The sequence below is a fragment of the Panthera pardus genome, unplaced genomic scaffold, assembly GCF_024362965.1.
Source record: "Panthera pardus isolate Hobbes unplaced genomic scaffold, ASM2436296v1 HiC_scaffold_13, whole genome shotgun sequence".
In the NCBI taxonomy this organism is placed as follows: domain Eukaryota; kingdom Metazoa; phylum Chordata; class Mammalia; order Carnivora; family Felidae; genus Panthera; species Panthera pardus.
The window spans coordinates 138940190-138953220 of NW_026526688.1; the positions used below are offsets into that span (position 1 = coordinate 138940190).

Below are 13031 nucleotides of genomic sequence, written 5' to 3' on the forward strand. Positions count from 1 at the left end.
TCCACATTTTTTTTTTTTTCTATCTAGCTAAGTCCTACTCAGTCTTCAAATCTCATATCACACATTATCTCCCATGGGAACCTGTGACCCTCAGCTAGCCTAATTTACATTCCAGTGTCTGGGATAAATAGATATTCTACCATAGAAACTGAAGCTCTGTCCTGTAAGAATTGATGTACTATTCTGCTTCTCAGCTGAGTTAAGGGTAGAAACCAGGCTTTATCTGATTATTCCTAGAGCAGTACCTGGCACTCGTTTAGTTCTAACAAATGTTCAGATTATTCCTCTGCTATCCTGAGACTGCCATGAGGGGTGTGACTTGATATTCATCTTCAGAATCAGCTTCTCTCCTGCTCTTGTGTCTGCTTTCACCTTCTTTCTCCTCTAGTCTTCTGCTATGCTAAAAGCTTGGGGGTGAGGACACTTACATTAGTACAAAATAGTTTGTCTCTTCTTCCATTTGCCAACACCATGTTTCTCTAATTGTGGGGTATCTGCTCTGTCACTATAAGAGGAGATATTTTTGAGTAGACAGTGAGGCAGTGTCTTGAATCTCCTTCAACCATATCATATACTCAGCAACCTCTTGTTTGTACAAAGCATAACTCCCTTGTCAGTATGATGGACAGATTAAACACCCCACTGGAAGTGGAATAGCAGAGAACACACTGCACTTAAAAATCCATTGTTTCACCCTTAAGAAGCTGGTAAGATATGCCAGCTTGATAATACATGATAACAAACATAAAAAGGTAAACCAGCAATATTTTGTTCGGGACTAACAGAGGAAGAAGTTTAAGAGAGAATATGTGCCATAAAAAACCTTCAATTATAAAATTCTCTTATAAAGTAATTTAAAAAATTTCAATGGTCCTAACTAAATATGGGGAGAGGACAGAAATAGATAGACCACAGAAAGTAAATAATAGCCAACAAATAATTGAAATGAGGATAAGCTTTGCTAATGGTAAAAGAAATTTGAGTAGGGGCACCTCGGTGGCTCATTTGGTTATGGGCCCCACTTCAGCTCAGGACATGATCTCACAGTTCATGAGTTTGAGCCCCTCGTCGGGCTCTGTGCTGACAGCTCAGAGCCTGGAGCCTGCTTCTGATTCTGTGTTTCCCTCTCTCTTTGCCCCTCCCCCACTCTGTCTCTTTGTCTCCCCAAAATAAATAAATAAACATTAAAAAAAAGCAATCTGAGTAAAATGAAATGTTTTTGTCTTTCAAAGTGAGGAACAATTAAAAAGCCTAGGGGCGCTTGGGTGGCTCAGTTGGTTAAGTGGCCCGCTTAGGCTCAGGTCATGATCTCATGGTCCATGAGTTTGAGTTCCAGCCCCGCAACAGGTTCTGTTGCTGACAGCTCAGAGCCTGGAGCCTGCTTCTGACTCTGTGTCTCCCTCTCTCTTTTCCCCGCTCACATTTTCTCTCTCTTTCTCTCTCTCAATAAATAAAGAAACACAAATAAATAAACATTAAAAAATATATTTAAAAAAAAGCCTACCAGCTAGGGAACCATAAGATAAGCATGCTCATTGATAGCTCATGGGAGTGCAACTTACTCATTTTTGGAAAGCAGTTTGACAACATGCATAACAAGCCTGATAACTATTCCTGTTACTTGACCCTGCAATCCCACTTGCAAGAATTATAGACAGAGATATACACACATAAAGACTCTTCACAGGATCATTTATAATGGTGATGGTTTGAAATTCGCCAAACTCCCATTCTAGGCAATCAGAAGTCAGGATTCTGATTTAAATTGGGTCTGCAACAAGCAGTAGCAACGACGAGTTAGTAGTGGGAAAAGGCTGACTGGGAGGTGGAACTTGGGAAGAATACTCATTTTTAAACAGCGGATGTTGTGTTCCTTTCTTGAATAGCAAAATCAAATTTGTGGGCCACAGCCAGAATGAAAGTATGGAAAAGCATAGAATACAATGGAAAATATCAGAAGGCACTTCACCGGGAAGGTGAACAAAAGTTTCACAAAATACTTATTTAGTGTATTTATTTAGAGACTCAGTTCACCCCTTATTCCCCTTTTAAAAAATGTATTGTGGAATATTTCAAACATACCTAAAAGAAGAGAGACTAATGAATCCCCATGGGCCCATTTGCAGCTTCAACAATTCTTCACAAAGGGCCCATTGGAATCATCTCTTTCCTCCCACAAACTCATTCCCATCAACTAGATTATTTTATGTCAAGTCTCAGACATCATATCTTTTCATCCAAAAAAGAACTTCAGTGTGGATTGTGTGGTTTTGTGATATAATAAGAAATATATATCTGGTCTTCATCCTGTTCGAGGCACTGAGCTCCTAAAACCCTTGTAATTTCCTGAGTGACAGGTTGAGAGGAGCGTCTGTTCTTCACAATGAGTTCCTTCCAACCACGCCTGAGTTTATGCCAATGAGGCGACTCTTGGTGGGGCCTTAGATAGTTTCAGGATAGGAGCTGGTTGTCACAGGAAACAACCATGTGATTTGCGAGTTAGAACCTTCAGCCTGACCCTCCCATCTCTGTAGAGGGGAGAGGGGCTAGAGGGCTAGAGATGGAGTTAATCGCCAATCTTTCATACGTATGTAACGAGACCTCTATAAAAACCTGAAACAATTGGGTTTGGAGAGATTCTGGGCCAGTGAACACATTTGCATTTCATGAAGATGGTGTACCCCAAATTCCATGGGAACAGAAGCTCCTGTGCTCACAGCCTCCCAGACATCACCCTATGAACCTCTTTCTTGGCTGTTAATCTGTATTTTTATAATATTTTTTTTATAAAAGCCCTGTAAGCATAAGTAAATATGTCCTTGAGTTTTGTGGGCTGTTCAAGCAAATCATCAAACCCGAGGGTGGTGGTGGTGTGGGAACTCTTGACTTTGTAGCCACTGGACAAAAGAGTGGGCATCCCTGAGATCCATTACTTGCAACTGGCATCTGAAGTAAGGGCAGAGTTGTGGGACTGAGCCTTTCAGAAGTGTCGTGAGCAGAGTCAACAATCTTCCTTTAATCTTTCAAAGATCACTTTTAAAACTGTAACCACATTTTATTATCATGCCTTAAAATTGTAATTCTGTAGTATCACCAAGTACCCAGTTGGTACTCAAAGTTCACCAACTGTCCCATTTATTTCTTTTCAAGTGTGGTTTGCTCAACTCAAAATCTAAACAAGATCCATATTTTGTAGGAGTCCTGAGATGTCAATCAATGGAGGACAAAGAGCCCTCGCATGCACTGAGATGATTTCGAACCAATGTGAGGTAAATGACCAAAGAACAGCATAAAAATAAGATACTGACAGCTCTTGTAATTGATGTTCATGTAGAATTTTCAGAGAGAAGATAAAGTGCTTAGACTGTAATAAGATTCAGAGTTGCATATATACAGTAAGAGAGCAAATGCATTCATGAACACACCTACATGTGCAGTTGATCACTTGCCAGTCCTTGTCACTTTTGAAGAAACTTCTCCCTTCTTATGATATCACAGAGAAAAGGGGCAAAGATGTTCCTGAATCTTGGTTTCCTGGCACTGAGAGCAGCATATATACACTATATGCTGTTTTCTGTATATCCTGAGAGCGAAAGTAAAGGGTGAAAAAAGACAGTGGTCAGTGTGGTGACAGGGTCACAGCTTGGGACTCAGTTGGATGCAACTCCAACTCCCCAAACTGGGGGGAAGCCTGAGAGTGTCGGTAAGCCCCCATCCCTACCTGGCTGGGGTCAAACTGTTCTTTAGCAGAAGTTCTTTGAAGGCAAAGCCCACAGCAACCATGAAGGAAACCCTCCTTGAGTTAGTGATTTGTTTTTTCCTTGGGAGAAGGTTTTTTTAAGGAAAATGTAAATGTTTTGCAGTTTTTGTCTTTGTTTAGAAAGTAGCAGGCAAGCAGCTGATTAGACAACATACATCTGACCTACAGTCACTGACCTGGTGAGCACACAATTTTGCCCAATAGCCAATCTCCTATCTCTTTAATATATATTTGTGTGTATGTGTGTATGTTACATATATGTATATTATATATGCTATATTTATATACCTATGAAATTTATATTTATAATATTTAAAATATACTTATAAAATTTTATAATCATAATATTTCTTTACAGTTTTTTCTTTTTGAGAGAGAGAGAGAGAGAGAGAGAGAGAGAGAGAGAGAATGAGTAGGAAAGGGGCAGAGAGAAGGAAAGAGAAAATCCCAAGCAGGTTCTACACTTATAGTGTGGGTTCGACACCGGCAGGGCTGAATCTCACAAACCGTGAGATCATGACCTGAGCCCAAATCAAGAGCTACCCAGGAGCCTCTATATTCATAATATTTTAACATTTATAACACTTTAAGATTTTGAGTTGGGAACTTAGGAGGGATTTCAATTTTCTCTCTTATACTTCATACTCTTCTACAGTTTACATATTTTCCACAAGAGTGGGCATAACTTTAAATCCAAAAAGAGCAAAAGTGTTTCTTTTATTTATTTTTTTTAATTTTTTTTTTAATCTATTTTTGAGACAGAGAGAGACAGAGCATGAACAGCAGAGGGGCAGAGAGAGAGGGAGACACAGAATCCAAAGCAGGCTCCAGGCTCTGAGCTGTCAGCACAGAGCCCGACGCGGGGCTCGAACTCACGGAGTGTGAGATCATGACCTGAGCTGAAGTCGGACGCTTAACTGACTGAGCCATCCAGGTGCCCCAAAAGTGTTTCTTTTTAAATGGAGGAACTAGAAAATCCTTTGCTATAAGATGTGTATCCAGTACATAAATAAAATACTAGGTTTTCTTTTGGCTCTAAACATCTGTCTGTGATATGCTTTGTAAGATTACATGAAAAACCTTGGGGTAGAAACTGGGGTCAATTTCGAGAAACAGTAACCTTTAGGTTTTTATCTAGGATAGTAAGAATACACATGAAATCCACCTATGAATAGTTAAGCTATTGTGCTTTCAAGAACAATATTTATAATTACCCCTCAAGTTTTGAGTCATGAAATCATAAAAAAACAATTGTGTCTGTTTCCTTACCTTTTATAATTCACAAGTAAAACTGAGAGTGTATCTGCCAACTGTATATCTCAAAAAATCTGTGCTATTCACAAGTATACAAAATAATAACAGTCACTCTTCAAAAATAGTAAGCAAAGCTGGCTATCTTGTAAAAAGAACGTTATCACTGCTAATGTTAGAAAAAATGACCTCCTTGAAAAATCTCATCTTTTCTTGTTGTTTTAGTTACTGTTTATATGTTAAAAGTTCCATATATATTTCCCTGCCCAGTCATCTCAGAGATTCAGACGTACCTATCTATCCATGGTGTTCTAGATATTCCACACCATTTTATTTTTTTTATTTTTTATTTTTTATTTTTTTTATTTTTTATTTTTTTTATTTAAAAAAATTTTTTTTAACGTTTATTTATTTTTGAGACAGAGAGAGATAGAGCATGAACGGGGGAGGGTCAGAGAGAGAGGGAGACACAGAATCTGAAACAGGCTCCAGGCTCTGAGCTGTCAGCACAGAGCCCGACGCGGGGCTTGAACCCACGAACTGTGAGATCATGACCTGAGCTGAAGTCGGACGCTTAGCCGACTGAGCCACCCAGGCGCCCCTCCACACCATTTTAAATGCAACCTGTGCAGAACTGATCTTGATCTTCTCCCTGAGCTACCATCACCTTGAATTTTCTATCTTATGTTTGCCAATTCCTGTTTATTGAGACACCCCTGACTTTGACTTGGAATCATGTTCACTTCTTCCCTGTCCTTACAGCCCATTTACATACAGTGCTGCCAATTTCCCTCCGTAAGTATTTGTCCCATTGGGCAGGCCCCTTATCACTTGTCCCTCCACCACGACCCTAATCCAGGTCCTGAGCAGCAGCTTGTTTGTCTCCTTGCCTCCTGTTTTATATCTATTCAATCCATCTTCCTCACAGCCTCCAGGGGTGTTTCTCACACATGGACTTAACCATGCAAATCCCTTTCAATGACTCATTATCACTTATAGCAGAAATTCCAACCTCCTTAATTTGGTTTGCATGGCCCTTCATGTTCTACTGCTTTGTGTTTGAGGTTTATGCTGTAGCAACCCTGAACTGCTAATAGTTGCTTTTTTATAGATCACGTTATTTTTTTTTTTTTTTCAGTTTTATGCCTTTGTTCATGCTGTCCCCTTGGCTTAAATCCTATTTCCCTATCGTCCATGCTTGGAAATGCCTACACATTCCATACGAATAAGTTCTGTCAGCACCTCTTCTGGTTAGTCTTGCCTTTCTCCCACCCGAATTCCCTCTACAGTTTCCTTTATACTTGGATATGCCCTGGGTAAATCTAGATCACCGTATTTCCAAATTGTTTTATGATTATCTCTCTATGTTGATTATCTCTCTATGTTCCTTGAAGAAAGGAATTGAGTCCTATTTTATCTTTCATAGAATCACCTAACACTATGCCCAATGCATAATAGGTTTACAAATAGAAATTTAGAAAAAAAAGTAATAAATCATGTGTGGGAGGGTATAATCACTTCCTGGGGATTAAGGATATGATTTTGGGTTTGGTGCTTGTCTTTGTCAATTAATAGAGGGGGAAACTGTCACAAATATTTAGACTCAAGGGAGGCAAATATACCTACAGGAAATAAGAAAATGGTTGTTAATTCATGGGGAACAGAATTAGTTAATAGAAGGAATTTGTATTTTTCATAAGGATTTGGTCGAGTACCCTTCAATAAGAAAATAATATTTTATTAGTAAATTGGATTTTTAATTTCAGTCGTATTTAGAAAATCAGCCACAGGCCAAAATAGAAGTCTTCATCCTTATTTAACAACACCTCAGACCTTCCTTTCTTGAATCCCCCCAAGTGCCCCCTGCCAAAGTAGTAGAAAATGAGGTGAGAGTTCACCCCCTGCTGCAGAGAGAAGTCATAGGCATTCAGGAGACTTCTTGAGATCATTAGTAAGCAACAAAAAGAAACTGGAGGTCGAGGCATCACTATTTTGTAGTAAAAGGTCACATATCAAAGGACAGTCTGGCTCAGAGACATCACATGGAAAGGAGCTAAAAGGAAGATGTAATACAGGAAGCAAAAGTAGGAGAAAAAGTTAGAATTTTGAGGATAAGAGAGCGTCCATGTGGCATACCCTCTCAAGACCTAAGGACACGGTGTGAAGACTTCAGTCATGAGTCTTGGCCCCTTCTGTGGTACAAAGAAACAGGTTAGGTGATGACAGTACAATCTAGCTAGAACCCTTCACGACCCCACTCCCATTGCTTAGTTTAGCTTTGGTTCAATTTGGTTCAGCCAGGAAATGCTTCCATCTCCAACAGGATCCAGTATGTATTCAATGGAAGGAAGATAGATGAGTCATGGGTAGACTGAAGAGCTAGTTACCTGGCTCCATATTAGTCTCTGGGTATTTACCAATCCTCATGATGAACTATTTCTCAGGAAAGATTTCTGATCGGGTTTATTTGTCTTGCTCCATAGATGTGAAAGAAAACATAAAAGAGTAGAAGTAACTTTGATGCAAGATCCAAAGGTGGCGAAATGGGTGAGAAAACACATTGTATAAGAGTAATACTTTGAGGATAATAGGTACAGCACAGGGAATATAATAATCAATGGTGTTGTAATAGTGTTACATAGTGACAGATGGTAGCTACACTTGTGAGCTCAGCATAACATATAGCTTGTGGAATCCCCATGTTGTACACCTGACATTGCATGACACTTATACTTCCAAATAGATTAATGGACTACAATGCAAACTAGAAAACAATGGATAATATATAAATGATGTATAACGACAAAAAAGAGTAGTGTTTTTCGTAAAAGGAAGTTCTGCATGTCTAAATTTTTCAGAATTTTAATTTTAATTTATTTAATTTTATTTTTTTGGTCATATAACATATTTTTTTATTTAAATTCAAGTTAGTTAACATACAGTGTAGTCTTGGCTTCAGGAGTAGAACCCAGTGATTGATCTCTTACATATGACACCCAGTGCTCATCCAGAAAAGTGCCCTCTTTAATACCCATCACCCATTTAACCCGCCCCCATCAACCACCTCCTCTCCAACGACCCTCAGTTTGTTTTCTGTAAAGAATTTTTTAAAACAGTTCAGATAATTCTCTAAGATAGAAATTATGTTTGTGGCCCACATTGTGGAGCTGGGTGAAGTATTCTAGCGGGCCCACAGATAGGAGAGCACATCAAAACCCTGACCGTGTAAGTGATCTGGGGTAGGCATCCAATTTTTGGCACCCGAGGCACTTGGGTTCATGTAAGAAAACTACAGTCACCTTAATTCTATCTGTATGGTGATCTTTGTAATAGTAGAACCTAACATTGGTCTGTAATTAATAGAAATTACTACATTTTCCTCAAATGAATTCAGTGTGCTGAGAGTATGTGTACCAGATAAATTTGGCCTGAAACAATAGAAAATGATGTCCACCTAGTAATGAAATAATTCAAACATTGAATTGGTGAGTCACGGACTCAGAAGAAAAACATTTTCTTGTGTAGCTTTGAAAATGGAAAAACTGCTTAACTTTTAAGTAATGGATAATTCAACTTTACCTGAGGATCTCATACTGATGGTGGAAAATGGAAAACATTGCAATAGCCTGAAACTATAATAGAAAATTCTACCCATTTGAATTATAATGTGCTGAGAACTGCAGATGACTGCATTTTTGCTTAGACAGGATTGTGACCAGGGGCTAAATTCTTGAACTTCATGTACCACATTTGTCCAATAAGTTGAATTAGAGAGTTGTATGGTAATTCAACATGGTTATTAAAACATATAGAGGCTAAAATACTGATATAATATATTGGATTAGAACCTGCATTGTGGAACCTAGAAACCATCTAAGTAGGAATATTCTCCTTGGCAATTTGCTCAACTTGGAGCATGCTTTAGGAACTAATGTTTAGCACTAAATTCAGGTCCTCAGGATTTTGGGTTTAGTGCCAAACTGTGTAAACTACAGACAGTCCTTGGCTGTTGCTCATTCACGTTAAAAAAATTTTTTTTTAAATATTTATTTATTTTGGAGAGGTGGGAGGGGCAAAGAGAGAGGGAGCCACAGAATCCTGAAGCAGGCTCCAGGCTCTGAGCTGTGAGCACAGAGCCCAATGTGGGGCTTGAACTCACAAAGTTGAGATCAGGACCTGAGCTGAAGTCAGAGGCCTAGCCAACTGAGCCACCCAGGCACCCCTTGACTATTCACCTTATAACTAATAGTTACACGTTCTGTTCTGTGGGGCTCTTCCCTCACTAGCTTGATTGAAAGAGGGGCTGCTCTTGCGGCCAGACACCTCAACTACCATCACAGTCTACAGATCTTTTACTTTCATGTACCTTACTTACAGATGGACCCTGTAAATAAAACTTCCATCCTCTGAGAGAGTTCCCTGAACCTAGAGCTGTCCTGATTTAGCAGCTGCCCCTGAAACAACCCAAACACCAAACCGTTAGATTTGTAAGATTCCATCGTCCTCTCCTCCCTCCTTTCCTCTGCCCTTCTTCCTCTATTGGAGCTGCAATTGTGCAGCCTAAGTAGGGTGGGAAAGTATCCTTTTATTTTGGGGTGGGGGAATATGTATTATTGGCAGCAAAACATGTAAATTTATAAAAACATGTTTTACAAACCATTATTATAAATTAAAGATAGTTATCAGTTTGTCATTGAGAGTTTAGGCATGCCTGGGTGGTTCAGTTGGTTGAGCGTCTGACTTTGTTCAGGCCATGATCTCACGGTTAGTGAGTTTGAGCCCCTCATCAGGATCTCTGCTGTCAGCATGGAGCCTGCTTTGGATCCTCTGTTTCCCTCTCTCTCTGCCCCTCCCTGCTTGCACTACCTCTCTCAAAAATAAACATTAAAAAAAAGTTCACACACACACACACACACACACACACACACACACCCCAGACGTAATACTATCAATGAATTTACCTAAGTGCAATATATAACACTGTTGGGGAAAGTATAGTAAATGTTTCTAATAGCCAGTTTGCTAACTTCTGGAAAACAAATCTTATGTAAAGTGGGATCTACAAGGATAAGCTAGATATGATTAAGTCATAAATCACAATCTATTATTTATTAGCTTTTCCTTCACTTTAAAGTGGGGAGAAGGGTGCCTGGTGGCTCAGTTGGGAAAGTACGTGACTCTTGATCTTGGGTCATGAGTTCAAGCCCCGCATTGGGTGTAGAGATTGCAAAAATAAATAAATAAATAGATAAATAAAGTGGGGAGGAAATTTGCTTTGTTATTCATAGCCTTGGAAACCAGAAATTTATCTCCTAATTGGAGTCAAGGCATGTAGTAACAGAAGAGAGGTAAGCAAAGTACTTGTTTTAGGTTTATTGTGAAATCAACTGAATCATTATAGGCCAATTACTGGGAGATTACCCAGTGTTACCCAGCTGCTTTATTCATGAGTGGAATAGAAAACTAGGACATAATAAGAGACTGACATTTAAGGTGAATGAATCAAGAAAATCATGTTTGATTTGCATCTTCTTAAGAAGCTTTTCAAAAATGTTTGCAAGTTAGCAGAGTTAATGGTGCAGTGTATAACACTGGGCAGAATAGCAAGAAATTTAATTTTACTTCTAACTGTGCCGTAAATCTGAGCTAAATTTCCCAACAACAATTTTTACATCTACTCAATAAGGCATCTGGAATAGGTGATTTCTAAAGTGCCCTAGAATGCCATAATTTATGTTTTTATCTAATTAATTCAGAGTAGTACTGGTGAATGGGTTGCTACCTCAGAAAATTGTTTGTAGAGAAAATTGTGTGTTGTGTTCTGGAAATTGTCTGTATCATGGAACAAACAAAACCATAATGTGTTGTGTTTCTAAAGCCTATTTCTGCTGTATGAAATCTTTCCTCAAAATGCAAAAGGCTCAGATTCTTTGGGAAATGTGCCATGAAAAGGAAATGAAAGCATTAGCCTGGCAACTGCTGGTGGGGACTATTGAACTATTTGGAGGCTTGTTTATGTGAAGGTTAGCCAAAATCCTGGTAAAGAATATGGGCTGGAGTCCCCTCAAACACAACAGTTTATGCGAGGCTTCCAATACTTGTGTAAGTAATTACACAAGAATAGCTTCCCTTGCATTATTATGATATTTCTAATTCCTTTTCAAATCTAGAAACCAAAAGGCATTCAAAATCTAAAACAGAGAAAATATTATTAGTTGTTCTTTTATTAAAGTAAGATTGACATGAGGATAGAGTTTTGAACAGTAACACGTTTAAAAAGCAACTAAACTTATCCATATTAACCATGCCTCTTTTTGTCCAGACTTAGGTCTCCTGCTCAGATTCGCTGTTTGTGAAACTGTATGTTATTTTTCAACAGCCTCCAGGACATTGTTACTTGGATGTGCCACCTTCATCATAAAACAGAAGTCCAAAACTTACTCATCATCTCCCCTTGAAAGCTATTTTTCCTTGTCCATTTCTTTTAGTATCATCTTGGATAGGAATCTTGGTAGTTATCAACCCTTCCCTTTCCATTTCTAATATCATTTTATCCAGTTTGTCACCATGCTTTTTCTGTCTAATAATTTCTTCCTTGCAAATGCTGTTCATATGAACCATTTTCTCTCTTCTTGCTGCTCTATGCTCATCACTATTGAGCAACCCCTGGATTAAATTGACTTCCTAGCTGTTCTCCCTATTTCTAGCCTTTCTTTTCTTGAAAGAACATATTACTTCATCCCAGAATTTATTTCCTTATATTGTATCATTTATCTTCTCAAAAATCAGTAATAGCTCCATCTTTACTCTTAAATTAAGTTGGAACTTGGCTGTTCAGCTTGACTGTCAGTCAGTGTCTTTTATAGTTTATATTCCCTTATTTATATAATCCAAACAACCATTATTCTCCTTTCAGCTAGAATTTTCTGGAACCTGCTCTGACTACATTGAAAAAATAAAGAGTTTATTAAAAATATCAAAGGAAGAGTTCCCAGAACTCACACAGGATTGGAAGCAGTTCATGTTCTCCCCAGCCAGCATGCAGAGACCACATAATACATAGATTATTGGGAAGAATCACTGGAACAGCCTCGACCTAGATTTGAGGCTATTTGGACCTGACCAAACACAGTTTAACAAGACCTCATTGATTCCAAATAACTTAGTTACATTTTAAGACAAAGTGCAACATTCTTTAAAGGAATAAAGTATCCAGAACCCAAAAATGTAGAATCCACAGTGCCCACTATCCAATCAATATAGTAGACATACAAAGAAACACGAAGATATGATCCACAACCAGAAGAAAATATCAACTAATGGAAATAGACTCAGAAATGACAAAGAAGATGGGGGTAGGAGACAATTATAAAATGCTTAGTCTATATTTTATAAATATGCTCAAAATTTACATGGTAAGAAAAGAATATTGAAGGTATGAAAATAACAAAATAAAATCTTAGAGAGGAAAAATATATCTGAAATAACAAATACATTTCAGGGGATTAAGATTAAGATTAGACACTGCAGAAAGTAAAAAAAAAAAATAATTAATTTGAAGACATGTTAATAGAAACTACCACCCCATCCCATACACACACAAAATAATAGAAGCTTAGTGAGCTAACATATATATAATTGGTGTCCTACAAGGAGAGAGGAGAGAGAGATGGAGAATCCAGGAAGGTAGTAGAAAGGGAGTTCTGAAAAAAATACTTGAAGAAATGAAGGCTTAAATTTTTCCAAATTTAATGAAAACTACAAACCCACAGATTTACAGTTCAATGAACTTTAAGTAGAGCAAATACCAAAGAAAAATTACACCAAGGTACCAGTGTACCCCAAATTATGAGAAATATATCAAAGTGTGGAAAATCAATGACAAAAAGAAAAAAATATTTGAAACCAGATAAAAGATACATGGTGTGCATATATAAAAAAGGGTAAGGATGATAGACAATATCTCATCAGAAACTATGTAAGCTGGAAAAGCAATGGACTGACATCTTCAAAGTACTTA

At 38.1% G+C, this 13031-nt stretch overlaps 1 protein-coding gene across 3 annotated transcripts in view; it reads right to left on the bottom strand.

Moving 5' to 3' along the window:
• The window catches only part of CFAP299 (cilia and flagella associated protein 299), a 582511-nt gene that overhangs the window by 32857 nt on the left and 536623 nt on the right, over window positions 1-13031 (bottom strand). The window contains exon 5 of one of the 3 annotated variants that reach the window (XR_002084957.2): window positions 3426-3583. The exons of the other annotated variants lie outside the window; for them this stretch is intronic. The gene's annotated coding sequence lies outside the window, so the exon portion shown is untranslated. The remainder of the gene's footprint in view (window positions 1-3425; window positions 3584-13031) is intronic. 3 annotated transcript variants of the gene reach the window in all.